Source organism: Cavia porcellus, unplaced genomic scaffold, assembly GCF_034190915.1.
Source record: "Cavia porcellus strain 051 isolate PalLab524CR breed Dunkin Hartley unplaced genomic scaffold, mCavPor4.1 scaffold_27, whole genome shotgun sequence".
In the NCBI taxonomy this organism is placed as follows: Eukaryota; Metazoa; Chordata; class Mammalia; order Rodentia; family Caviidae; genus Cavia; species Cavia porcellus.
This window is the reverse complement of record NW_026947510.1, coordinates 6,841,923-6,848,629: the sequence shown is the minus strand read 5'-3', so window position 1 is coordinate 6,848,629 and position 6,707 is coordinate 6,841,923.

The following is a 6,707-nucleotide window of genomic DNA, read 5'->3' as shown; positions in this document are numbered from 1 at the left end:
GCTGGTGCTGCTGGCGGTGGGTATGGTATGACCCGAAAAGCTCTTTTGTGTAGGAAGATACATTAGTTATTAATTTAGGAATTGGTAATTTGATTTAGAGAAGGATAGTTCTCAGTATGATTGGATGGGGGGTATTGTTGAAATGAAAGGATGGGGTGAGAAAGGAGAAGTAAAAACTTTTAATATTAGGGTGGAAGTTTTCTGGGTATTATTTCACCCTAGAAGTGTCAGACATTGAACGAGGAGACAAGGATGCTATAGAAAAGGATGTGAAAACATTTCTCCCTTAGTGACAGGGCAGGGTGAAAACAAGAAATATTTGATGAGAATCCCTCTACGGTTGAGGGGGGCCATTTCATGGTAGAAACACTAATGGCTCATCAGTTCTAAGGGGGTTTCCCGTCATGGTCTCTAATTACCTTTGTTATTCATCTTTCCCTACTTCTAGTAAGCCTGTTTCACCCAGCACCCTTCATATTATCCATCTTCTCTTTACCATAACAAAATACATGAGAAAATAAACTTAAAAGAGAAAACAGTTATTGTGGCTCTCAATTTCAAAGACTTCTCTCCGTGGTTCTCTCTCTCACTGTGGGCTGTTTGAGTCAGAACATCATGATGTCAGGGAGAGGGCATGGAGGAGGTTGCTCTCCTCATGGTGGCCTGGAAACGGGGCGGGTGTGTGTGTGTGTGGAGGCACCAAAGTCCCAGTATCCCCTTCCACGCCACACCCCAGTGACCTCACCTCCTCCCTCCAGGCCCCACCTCCTATGTGTTCCATCACGTTAGCACCATTGGCTGGGAATCAAGTTTTCAGTTCATGGCCTTGGGGGAGATTCAGGATCCAAACCATCACATCTGCTTCCACAGTGTCTATGGCATAAAGCCGGGTTCTGCCACCATGTAAGAAGGGGCAGGAGCTGGACAGTGGCAAGTGGCCTGAGGTGATGCTGAAGGAACTGAGTGCGAGGGCACTGGGAGAGGACCAACACCCTCCCTTGATGCCTCTGGGTGCTTTGGGATACCTCCTGCCTTCTCAGACATGGAACTTTCAAATGATCCTGCAGCCTGCTCTCCATGCTTAGATGTACTGATTTCATTGGTCTGAGTACAGACCTGGCCCTGGCTCCACAGGGCTGTAGATCCAGCCATAGCCTAGAGGCACTGCCGTAGAAGCACCCCCTCTATCAGCATTGCAGATCTTCCTGCCTGATCCTATGGGATACTTGGGCTCCATTCAGACCTTGCGAGATGAGGTTGAACGCCACAAGGTTACTGCCAGGACCTCAGACACAACATCTTGAAAACAAGCAGTCAATTAATGGCAACACAATGTAGAGAAAAAGTCACAAGTGAAATTTCTTTCTCGTTTCCTTTGTAGGTCAGATCTGGGTTTATTGTCTTACCTTTTATGGGTATGTGTGGGGCAGTTGCTGGGGACTAGATCTAGGACTTTGCACTGCGTTCTACCACTGAGCTATATACCCCAGCCTCCTTAAGCATTTTTAAGTGTCAAGTTCAGTGGCATTGACTGCATTCACATTGTTGTGCAGCCATCTTCTCTGTTCACCTCCAGAGCTTATTCATCTTTCTACACGTTAATTCTGTCCCCACTAGACACCAACTCTCTCTCCCCCAGCCAGCTGTTGGAACCTGTCCTTCCAGTTTCTGTGATTCTGACTACCTCAGGGATCTCTCCTTAGTGTAATCCTATAATATTTATCTTTTCGTGACTGGCTTATTTAACTGAGTTTAATGTCCTCAAGGCTCATCCATGTGTCAGAAGTCCCTTCCTTCTGAAGACTGAGTAGTATTTCATTGCTTATGTAGATCATGTTTTACTCATCTATACATTGCTCGTGGTAATGCTCTTTTGCTAAGGGAGGGCTGGAGTCTCAGAGATGGAGGCTCCTTTGAGACTCACCTAGATGTCTATCCCCTCAGAGATGGACACTGAGCCAGGGAGCACCATGGCTGGTGTTCTCAGAGATGCAGCAGCTGGGGGAGGAAGAGGGGAGTGGCTGGGTATGGGCAGGTGCTTGTGAGGGGCTTCTAAGCATCTCAGGGAGGGGACATTCAAGGGAGGAACTTTGGACTCCCTCACTTATTTATTAGACGGACTTCCTTCTTGATTCTGGGGGCTGGCTGGTCATGTGGCAGCATGCCAGGTGCAGGAGGGGACTGTATCCTAGCCTGAGACAGCCACCTCTCTCTGGATGCTCACCTCCCATTTGCCCAAGTTTGGAGAGATACAGGTGCTCTTTGCTCTGTGCACCAAGACACTAACCTTGTTGGATCGGGGCCCCACCCTCATGACCTTATTGAGTCCTATTGTTTCCTCTTAGGCCCTGTCTCCGAACACAGTCACATAAGAGGCTGGGGATCAGTATGTGACATTTTAAGGGAGACACAGTTTTCTTCAGTGGAAGACTAAAGAGTTAAATCCTGTGGGGTCCCAGAGCCTAGGATGCTGCTGTCATGGCTGCCACTCATGGCTCTCACCTGAGCTCTCTTCCCAGGTGTCACCTGCTCAGAACCCAACCTGTTCTCCCAAGACCCCTTCCAAGTCTGTCTGGATGCTGTGCATCCAGGGCAGGCTGTGGGGCTGAGCTGGGCTCTGCAGGAATGAAGCTGCTGATTAGCAATGTCCTCTCAGGCTTAGCTCCCTCACTCAGCCCTCCCTGCCTCAGGTGACTGCAGGTCTGAATCCTTTGCGCCTCAGCCCACTGTCCCTCCTCTGTATCCTCCTGGTTCCTGTGAGACCTGGGGAACAGCAGGCCCAGGAGGACGATAGGAAGCTGAGGGACCTTGGTTAGCCCTTTGCTTGTGCCTCAGTTGCACAAAGCAACCTGGTTTCTCTCCTGGGACTTGTGTCTGAAGCTCCAAGTGTTTGGGCACTGATCACAGGAGAAATGGGTGTGTGATGTGACCCTGGTGATGGGAGGTGGGGAGGAGAGTGTGGTCTGGGTGGGGGGCAGCTAGTTGCCTCTGGGCCTGGCTGGGAAGTGGCATGGATCAGTGGTCTCCCCTACTCCTGAGATGCTGTGGGTCCCCCACATGCTCTTGGTGTGGTTCCCATGCCCCATCACCATGGAGACCGTTCACAGGCATCTTAGGACTGAGAATGGAGGCAACGTTTCCAGGGTGCGGGGAGGACTAAGTGGCATCTCAATGCCACTCATCAGCATGCATGCTGCCAGAATTCCTTTTTTCCTTCCATGGCACAGACTAGGAAACTGAGGACTCCAGGACTGAAAGTGACTGGCTCCAGGCCTAGACAGAATCTTCTAGGCTGCTCAGGAACAGGACAAACCTGGAGCTTTGTCTTTTGCAGGCACAGATTGGTGAGTGCAAATGTCCTTGGGTGCAAGAGGCTGGGCCACCCTGGCCTGCTGTGGAGCAGGTGGGTCATGGACCCCAGGGCTCCAGGCTGTCCTAGCCTCTCATGCTGGCTCTGCCCCTCCCAGAATCACAGTTGCTGCCCCAACATGGTATTGACTGTTCTGTGTCTTCCTAAGAGTCCTGTGCATCAACCCCTTCATACCCAGAGCAATGGGATGTGGACCTTCACTTCTCCTATGTTATGGGTGAGAAATCAAGGTATAGAGAGGCTAAGAAATCTGCTAAACTCATGCAACTGGCTAGCGGAGGGAAGGATGTGAACCAATGGGGTGCTCTCCATTTGCCTTTCTGGGTGCACCCACCCTGCTTTGCCCTCAGCTGCCTCTGGGACCAGGTCCGCAGGCTCCTTCTGATTGTCAGTGGCCCCAGGGGGGAGGTAGTGGGCAGAGCTGCAGGGCTGGAGGGGCTCAGCTGGGCTTCTGTCCTCTGGCTCCTCCCTGCTGTGCTGGTGTTTGGCAGGGGCCCCACCCCATCCATGTCACAGCTGTGGCTCCAGCTCTGGTAAGACTGAGACACAGTGTTGGGCAGGTGGTGACCGAACTTCCATGCCTTAGTTTCCTCATTTGAAAGCTGGAATGTGACTGGGCTGGATGTGACCTCACATCTGGCTTCAGAACCCTGGGCTTTTCCTCTCTTCCTAGTCCTGTGGTCCAGGGTGACATCCTTGACCCTGTCCACCCAGCTGTGCCCCTTCCCCAAACACTCCTGTCCTGGCTGTGTTCCGCAGGAGCAGATACAAGACCTTCCATAGTGTCATCCTGGGAGGAGCCTGACTTTGAGGCCCCAGTGCCCTGGCTGCCTGCTCTGGGTCTGGCCACAGGAAGGGCTGGGCTCCCTTCTACAGGAGGCCCCTCGGAGGCTTGCAATCTGGGTCCCAGACTTCTTGTAGTGCCATGCAATGACCACTTGGGGGGAAAGCCAAGAAAGAGCAGGGACCCAGGAAGTCAAGAGAGGGAGGGCTGAGGGATAAGATGGCTTCTGGCCCTGAGATCAACCATGGGAGTCACTGATGGAGGGCAGTGAAGTTTCCCCAAAGCGGGTCTCTGAGAGGAGCCCAGCTCCCTGAGGATGAGGCTTGGTTTCAGGGTTTCCCCTTCCTCACTGTGGGGCTCATTTCCAAAGTAAGCATTTTGCTGGCTGCTGTCCTTTACAGGTGTCATAGTTGTGGTTCTGTTTTGGAGCCTGGCCTCTCTTTCACATCCTCCTTTTCAGATACTCCAAGGCCCCCAAGAACCTTGTCATGTCTCCTGTTCCCTCTCTTCTAGGAAAGGTGCTGGTGTTCCCCTGCTGGACCAGGAAAGGAAAAGATATATCCTTTTGGGGGGAAGTTGCTGTCTTGGTCACTTTTCCATTGCTGGGACAAAATACTTGACATGAACAATTCAAAGGAGGAGGGGTTTAATTTGGCTTAAGGTTTCAGAGTATTCAGTCCACAGTGGGTCATTTCCAAGGCAGAAAGGGCATGGTGGAAGGGCCCTAGTGTGGGTGCTCATACCATGGTGATCAGGAATCAGGGAGAGAAAGGAGGAGCTGAGGATGAGAGCACTCTTTCGGGTCACATTCTAGTGGCCCACTCCTAATAGCATAGAGCTCATCAATATATTAATCCACCAATGAATATTGTGGCCCATGGCCCCATCACTGTCCCTGAGCCACTACCTAGACATTTCAGAGGATGTTGTAGACCTAAACCATGACAGCTAGATGAAAAGAGTTTAACTAGGGAAAGTGTTTGCTCTTGCTTCTTGCTTTCTGTTTTCTCTTTCTGTTTCTCAGTGCTGCGGATGGAACCTGGTGCCTCTGCTCCTGAGCTGTGCCCCTGGCCCTCCTTCCTGTCTTTGAGCCCAGTGTGGGCACACAGTGCCTGTGGTTGCAGGGACTGTAGAGCGGAACACCAGGGTGGAGAGCCATCAGAGTGGGAATGGCTGTGTGGAAGAGTGCAAGTGGCCTGACTGCTGAGTTAAGGCAAGAGCCCTGGGGCTGCTGACCTCCAGGGCCTGACCAAGTGGACAGTATACCTCCTTGTGATTTGAGCACCCTGTCATTTATAGTCCTAGGTGGCTCTGCCTCATCTACCAGCCCAAACACCCACACTGTCACTCACCCTCACTTAACACAGAATCAAAGGCTTGCTGAGGCTCCTTGACTGTGATACCATTGCGTTTCACTCACACTACTAGGATCTTGGAAGTTACAAACTATTATCCTGTCCTGAAGATGGGCCTGAGGTGGGCCAGGGCAGCTCTAGTGGCTGTAGCAGCTAAGGCCAAACCTCTGCTGGGTCACATGCTGGAAGCTTCTTTCTCTCTATCAGAAAGTCCACAGGGGCCAGCCAGCTCATGGAGGCTGGGATGGGAGCTATGCTGTCCTTTAGGGATCCAGGGTGGTGGAGTTCCCTTTCAGCATGCAGCTTCTCAGTCACCCTGGGTGTGAACATCTGGTGGTCAGATGTGTGCGGGACCATGTGGAGGCTCTGGTCCTGCTCTGGGTTAATGGCATGGATTCTCTGACGTCTCCTGGCTGGACTGAATCTGGGCATACAGCCACAGCCCTGGGCAAAGGAGGCTGGAGGACAAAGCCCTTACTCCTGGCCCAGAAGGAAAGGATGTGGGTTTGCTAAACAATTAGCCAAAGCCTTGGATACTGGCTCACTTACCAAGAGTCTCAGGGAGGACCAACCTGCTTGGTTTCGGGTGCCTGGAAGTTCAGGGCTGAGTGAGTCACTAAGTCTCTCTGTGCTTTAATTCCCTCATCTGCGAGTGTGCAGTTGCTATGCTGCTCACAGAAGTGCTGTGTAAAGGGCACACAGGAGCCTTTAGCACAACATCAGGCAGCAGGTGACATCGAGAGTCCCACTCCTGCCAGCTCATCTGAGATGGGAAGACGGAGGCTTCGAAGGCAGCTTGGGATGCCTGTCCCTCCTGCAAGGACCTGAAGATGGGGCTTACCTCCACATAAGGTGGGACAGCTCTGTCCCTGACACCCACTCTCCTCTGCAGCTGCCTCTGGACCCATGGCACCAAACTCCATCTCTTTTGGTTTCTTGCTAACTACAAGCACAGTCACCCCTGACCACCCAGGTGTCGTGATGACTCTGTTACTCTATGTGCAAAAAACCCAGATCTTTCTCACTTTCTGCTCCTGTGGAACTGAACCCTCCTGGGAGCCTGATTGACTCAGGATGTTTCCACAGGAGCAATAAGTCCCCAGGGGACAATGGCAGTGTCAGCTCCCAAGGCTGGGGCTTCTTCCTCTGTGCATTTCTTGGTCCTTATTCTTCCCTCTCTTCTTCCTCTTTCCTCTTC